Below are 8,074 nucleotides of genomic sequence, written 5' to 3'. Positions count from 1 at the left end.
GAGCAGTCGACCCTTCCGTCGCCGTCAGTCCGTGTTCATTTTTGAATGGGATTGAATGGGAGGGCAGACGACAGACCCGCGGCGACGTCGCGGCGACGTCACTGTTGGAACCAATCATAGGCGGCGACGTGACGACGGCGTACGTAAGAAATTTAACAAAAATAGTACGTGTTCTCAGTACGTCTGAACCTAGCTACGTTTCCTTAGAGGACGCCTGATATATACGCCGTCTCAATATACGCCGCCTCACAAGACGCCTGATATATACGCCGTCTCAATATACGCCGCCTCACAAGACGCCTGATATATACGCCGTCTCAATATACGCCGCCTCACAAGACGCCTGATATATACATCGTCTCAGTATACTTCGCTTTACACGAAATGTAAGGTTTGCATTACAGTAGATGCATTTGTAACAGGTTGTTTTTAAGATATTTCCCAAAACGTGGTAACAGTGCATAATAATAACTGCATAAAGTCTATTTTATGTTTGATAAATTATGTTTATCTGTTAAGTTGGTGTTGAAGTGAAGTACAAGCACATTAATGTTCAGTTTGCTTGGATGCTACAAACAGTAGGGAAAAAACTGAGAGGAAATGCATGATTTCTGCTTGAATTACATTTCTTTCTTGTTTCCTTGTGATCTTGACATAGAAGAGTGTAATTTTAACAGAAATAAAGTTGTATTTATAATAGATATTCATTAGACATTCGATCTTTAACATTAAATGGCATCGAGAACAAAGTCGTTCTAAGCAAACATGCTTAATTTTATTAATTTATCATATTTGGGACGCTAAGGCAGTGATATTAATGTTGTCCACTAGATGACGCCATGGGATTGATTTTAACCCAAATATAAGAAGTTTTTATTCTTATGAATTGAAAAAAAACGCGAATGATTTACTTAATTTGGATAACTATGGTAAACTGACAGTATAGTTTATAATTACAGTACATAGAATGCTTTGAAATTTATATTTATCATTATTATTTTTAACTTTTATAGACCTCAAGACATAAAACATCTCGATAGGATTAAATAGAAACCCATATTTAATATTTATTTGATTGACAAAACTGCAAACAAAATTTTCAATGTTTTCACTGACTAAATAAACAGTAATCTGTAAATATAAGATAAATGGGACAGAAACACGTTTCACACTGTGTCACGTCAACTTTCCTTTTAATTTCAGTGTTCAATTGTTTGTAAATCGAGGATAATAATTGTTTCTTTTTCAGCTGCCCATCAGTCTGTGGTCATCATTGCCTGAATGTCCTTTTCATGATCGGTCACACATGTTCAATATTCAGACAGATCTGGACTGAACATTCACTCTGTCTACCGTGCTTCTGTAGCACATGCAGAATGAGAGCTGGAATTGTCTTGGTCTAATAACCATGGACTTCTCATGAAAGATGTAATCTTGATGGCAGTATGCATCTCTGTACAATGCCAATAAAAAGCCTCCATGTCTGTGTACCCTCACACATTCCAGTTACCCATACCTGATAAACCCCCATCCAATGAGAAATGTTAGCTTTTTGCATCTATCACTGGTAAAAGTCTGGAAGACCCCATTTGTCTTTAATTTTTATATCTCCCTTATCTTACACACTCAGTTCAGTTCACGGAGCTCTCTTTTACCAAGCTAATGAACTGAATCGGGAGTGTTAAATAAGAGAGACATGCAAAATGTGCATAGCAGAGGGTCCACATGACCAGGACTAAGAACCAGGCCTAGGGATAACCAATGAATGGAGTGCACCTGGCATGCAGAATTAGCTCCAACCCTAGTCAAACACACCTGCATTTGCCAAACAATTAATACAATTTTTTAAGCACATCAATATACATAGTAACACAATTTATCTCTGAAGCACAGAACTTAAAAAAAAAAAGAATAGACAAATAGTAGCCTATTATGATATAAAGTAAACTACAATATATAATTAGCAAACACATTCTTGTTATTTTGTAAATGTATGCAGACAGCACAATGGTTCTTAAGAACATTCCTGGAGGACCCCCATCACTGCACAATATGCATGTCTCCTTAATTAAACACACCTGATTCAGGTCACCTGTTCATTAATACAGACTGACTGACTTGAAATGGATGTGTCAGACAAAGGATATTGTAGCCTACTCTGTGTGACAAAATGATGACTCTTACATCCAGGTACGTTTACAATAGGTGTTTTCATAAAGTGGTATTACATTTAAAAATATTTTGATACATTCATTTTTATCAGATAAGCGGATGTGTTCTGACAGAAATATTTTCAAAGTGTAGTTCGCTGGTAAAGTGTTTAACCCTCAATCTTTCCTGGGTGTCAATATGACCCCAATCGACTTTTCATTAGTTAAAAAAAGGGTTCCCTTCATCTCAGAGGAATACAATTTTGTGACTTTTCTTACATTATTTATCTATCTATCTATCTATGTATCTATACATACACAAAAAACTGGCCTTGATTCGGTTGTTCTGAAGGTGTGTAAAAAAAAATAATAAAAAAATTAATCAATCTTGTCTTTGGAAAATGAATGGGAAATTCAACAATTTATTTATTTATTTTTTTTCATCAAAAAACACTTACACACACACACTCGGACAGAGACACATGTGCACACATGCTCTCTCCCTCTCTCACACTCACTCACTCACACACACACACACACACACACACACAAAGACACTTACACTCACACAGAGACCCAGGCACACTTGCCCTCTCTTCCTCTTTCTCTCACTCACACTTTCTCTACAACCTTCTCTCTCTCTCTCTTACACGCACAGACACTTACACTCACACAGAGACCCACGCACTCTCTCTTGCCCTCTCTCACTCCCTCTCTCTCACTCTCTATCTCTCACACAAACACACACCCACAGAGAGAGAGAGAGAGACCGAGAGACACAGGCACAAATGCTTTCTCTCCCTTTCTAACTCTCACTCACTCAAAAAATGTGTATGGAATAATTATTTTATGTGTTTTACACCATGTATTTCACATATTTTTTGGTAGTTTGTTATTGCTTTTATGTTCAGTGTTCAGAATGTGATTGTAGAAAAAAATATTTGTTGTAGGCCTGTACATTTACACCTGTTTATTTCTGGATATTGCTGTTGCTTATTTACACTTTTTTTTACTTTTTTTACATTTTTGTATTTTGTATACATTTGAATCATTCAAAGGTTCAATAATATGCAAGTACAGTCTGACTCAAAATTTTGTCCTTTAGGTGTGACCTAGGTGGAATTTATGAGCAGTTGGCCTCATCCAGTAAAATGAATGGCTTTCAATTGCCCTTTGCTTGTCAAAACAAGTGTCAAAACACTGGCATTCCTTCATGACCCAGTAAACGGTGTGAAGAGAGTTTTTCCAGAGGCAAATACGTGTGGACTAATTCTGAGGCTCCCAGTACACGCCACGTATGATAGCTTCAGCAGCCACATGATCAGGTAGAGGTGGTGGTATTATAGTTCTTTAAAAAACTGCAATACAAGATTCACCCTGTGTCCGTTCCTCCTTTTAAAACTTTTGAATGTCTTGTTTTAAATGTGTCGGATACTCACTCTGCTCTCCATTCTGCCATGGTCACTATCTACCGACCTCCTAAACTGAATAAGGACTTTCTGTCTGAGTTTGCTGATCTTCTTTCTATATTGTCTGTCAGATTTAAGAGAATTTTGATTCTGGGTGACTTTAACTTGCATGTAGATCAGAAAGCCTGTCTCTTGGCCAAGGATTTTCTATCACTCTTGGACTGTTTTAATTTTTCTCAGTTTGTAAATGTCCCCACTCACTGTAAAGGACACACGTTAGATTTAATTATTGCAAATGACTCATCTCTTTCTAATCTCTCTGTTGTGGATGCTGGACTTTCTGATCATCTAGCTATCTTTTTTAATATTGAAACATTTCAGTCTAGTAGAGAGACTTCACGAACTATTTCTTTCCGTAAATGGCAATCAATTGATCATGCTATTTTTGCAAACTCGATTGTCTCTTCTTTAGTTGACATGTCTTCTGCTCCTCTCGAGGATAAAATTTTAGCATTCAATAATGTCCTTACAGCCAACTTGGACATCTTTGCACCCATAAAAACACGTAATGTTTCATTTGCACAGTCAGCCCCCTGGTATAATGGTGAATTGCGTATACAGAAGGCTGTGTGTCGGAAATTAGAGCGAAAATGGCGTCACTCTGGTTTAAATGTGTTCCACCAGGCATGGAAAGATTGCTTGTCAAACTACAGAGTAGCCATTGAAACTGCAAGATCTGCCTATTTCTCAAACATTATTGATAATAATCAAAGCAATCCCAGGAAGCTCTTTCATACAATTAACAGTCTGCTTAAAGCAGATGGTGTCAGTTCTATGACTTTATCTGATGGGCTGTGTAATGAGTTTCTCAAATCTTTCAGTGAAAAAATTTACAATATTCGAACAAATATCCATTCCTTGCAGTCTGCAGATCTACCAGTTAATACTCCTAGGTTCTCTGGCATTCCTTTATCCAAATTTACTTTATTACAACCTGAGATGCTCTGCAACCAGGTTTCTGGTATGAAAGCTACCACTTGCATACTTGATCCCATGCCTGGTAGCCTGTTTAAATCCTGTTTTGGTCCTTTATGTCCCTCAGTTCTTGCTATAATAAATGACTCTTTGTCAACAGGGGAGGTGCCAGCAGCACTTAAAACTGCTGCGGTTACTCCTATTTCAAAAAAGCAAAACTCTGATGTGAATAATCTGTCAAATTATCGCCCAATCTCAAATCTATCATTTCTGTCTAAAATCTTGGAGGGTGTGGTTGCAGCTCAATTAAACAAACACTTAATTGAAAATAAACTATTTGAGCAACATCAATCAGGTTTTCGAAAATTACACAGCACTGAGACTGCGTTGGTGAAAGTCGCTAATGACTTACTAATTGCCTCCGACTCCGGCTCCACGTCCATTCTCATTCTCTTGGATCTCAGTTCAGCCTTCGACACTATTGACCATGCCCTACTACTTAATCGCCTCGAACATGTATTTGGCTTGTCAGAGACTGTTCTTGACTGGTTCAAGTCCTATTTCACTGACCGTAGCCAATTTGTTTTTATGGGTGGTTATAGGTCCAAGGTTGGTTCTGTTCATACGGGTGTTCCACAAGGTTCAGTCTTGGGTCCTCTACTCTTTAGTATGTACATCTTTCCACTTGGTCAATTACTACAATCTCTAAACCTTAACTATCACTTTTATGCTGATGATACACAGATTTATATCCATACTAGACCGGGTCAGCAAGTGAACGTTGGGCATCTTTCTAACTGTATTGCTGAGATAAAGATTTGGATGTCCAATAATTTTCTGTCTCTAAACGGCTCAAAAACAGAAGTCATGCTCCTTGGATCTCCACATCAACTGCGAAAGGTTGGGTCTCCTACTCTGTCTGTTGATGGCGTTGCACTGGAGTTTAAGTCCAAATTAAAGAATTTGGGTGTCATATTTGACGCCACACTGTCATTTGAGCCTTTTGTCCAGAATACAGTTAAGACATCGTTTTATCACCTCAGAAATATAGCCCGGCTACGTCCTATGTTATCCTTTTCGGTAGCTGAGAAGTTGATTAACTCTTTTGTCTTTTCGCGCATTGACTACTGCAATGGTCTTCTAGCTGGGGTATCTAAATCATCACTGGATAAATTGCAATATCTTCAAAATTCAGCTGCTAGAGTACTATCTGGGGTCAAGACCAGGGACCATATAACTCCAGTCTTGGAGTCCCTGCACTGGCTACCTGTTAGGTACCGTATTGATTTTAAAATCCTTATGCTGGCCTATAAATCTCTGCACAATCTGGCACCTGAGTATTTGACTGATTTATTAATCCCCTACACACCACGTCGCAATCTGCGCTCCTCTCAGAGTGGTCTATTGGTTGTTCCGAAGACACGGCTTCATACGTGGGGTGACCGAGCATTCTCTGTCTATGCTCCTAAGCTCTGGAATTCTCTCCCGGCCGACATCAGGGAAGCACATTCATTAGTGACTTTTAAATCTCTTCTTAAAACATTTTATTTTAGGATTGCTTTTACATGAACTTGATTTTATGCGTTTATTTTCTTGTACTTACATTGTGTTTATTCATTTGGAGTTATGCTTGTATGTAAAGTGCTTTGAGAAAGCTACTTTTAAAGGCGCTATACAAAATAAATATATTATTATTATTATTATTATTTTGGGCATTGTACAGTCCCCACATTTTGGTCTAGCCTGAAGTTTTTTTTTATTTTGGTTGTTCATGTTGAAATATTAGGATGTTTTTGATGACAATGCCTTTTATATATATATATATATATATATATATATATATATATATAATATAAGGCTTGTTCTGTTTTTATATATATATATATATATATATATATATATATATATATATATATATATATATATATATATATATATATATATATATATATATATACTTGTTCTTTTTTTTTTTTTTCTGTTGAATTCGAAATGTTTGACGTTGTCTTTTAAGTCTTCAAATTAAATGTTTGATACCAATCAAAATGTACTCTGAATTTTATTCACATTTTTAGATTAGTATTGTAATAACCCAAAACTTCAAATGCGTTTGTCATTAATGAATTTAAGACACAGAAAACTTCTCACAACATACAATAACACAGCAATGCTGATTTATCATTACTAATTGTACTTTTATTTCTGAAAATGAGCAAGCAGTACAAACAGTGGCTTGAAATAATGTCAATTGCAAAAAGACGGAAAAAAAATGTAACTGGAAAAGTGATGCCATAAAACTGAAAAATTAGTTGTATATTAAATGTTAAATTTTAGTGAAATCATTGTTTATCCTACAGGCCAAAAGTTACATATTTAAGGGACATGCTAAATATTTGCGTCTCCATACATTATTCTAAAAAAAAGTTTGATCAACATGAAGATCCCCATTCCTTTAAGACTTTGAGACTTTAGATTTTTAATTTTAAAAATCCTTTAAGTTTTTTTTTTATCCTCCAATGTGTGGATATTTCTTGTCGAAGTGAATTTCTCGCTATATCAGCATAGTTTGTGGCTAAACATTTTGTAAAGCCTGCATTTTTCTGAATTGTACCTATATGTTTCCAATAATATTCATTGTTTCACTGTTATGTGGAACACATCTCTTGCAGCTCAGTCAACAAACTCATCTGCAAAGTTCATCTGTTGACTTAAAATGTTGAAAACATTCATATATATGAAATCTATATATATATATATATATATATATATAAAACGCCAACACAAGATTACATCCAATATAGATCTAAATATGCAAACTTGCTCAATCACTTAGGCTGCTGGCGCCCTCTATAGGCATTTACATTACATATTGTACATACGTTTATTGTTTAGATGAACATTCCTTTATGTTTTTTAACAGTGTTCAGTGAAACCATATGATTACTCGCTTTTAATGTTTTATTTAAACCAATTATTGCCTCATCGTTACAGATATTTTAAGTCTACTTTTAAAGATTTACAGTTTAAGCAAATATTTCAAGTCTTTTCTGTATTACAAAAAAAATAAATAAATCATCAGTAGATTGCTCATTTAACAAAATAATCGTTAGTGACAGCCCAATTTAAAGTGTTTCAAAATGCACCTGAATTTTTAATACACTTCTTTAACAATTTTATTAAAATACCTTTTCATTACCTTCTATTGACCAAAATTATTTAGCTCAATGGTTGATATGCACATTTTATGGTCGACATGACTCTGAAAACAGGACAAACTGAGAACCGTAACAGAGTGTTAAGTAAAATTATTAACATAACCAATATATCAAAAGTAAAACCTCAGAATGGCACAAATCAGAATAATGTTTAATAATTAATGTGTGTGAATTTATGTTGATGTTATTGTGAAAATACAACTAATTTTCAGCTCTGTTGATGGTGTATAATTTGTAGTAAAATAATGTAAAACCAAAAAATTATTTAATTTAACTCTATTTGAGGTATTTTGTGTCACAGTCAGTTGAGGCGGTTTACTTATCA

This window comes from Carassius gibelio, chromosome B17 (assembly GCF_023724105.1).
Source record: "Carassius gibelio isolate Cgi1373 ecotype wild population from Czech Republic chromosome B17, carGib1.2-hapl.c, whole genome shotgun sequence".
In the NCBI taxonomy this organism is placed as follows: Eukaryota; Metazoa; Chordata; class Actinopteri; order Cypriniformes; family Cyprinidae; genus Carassius; species Carassius gibelio.
Note: the sequence above shows the minus strand (reverse complement) of the source record.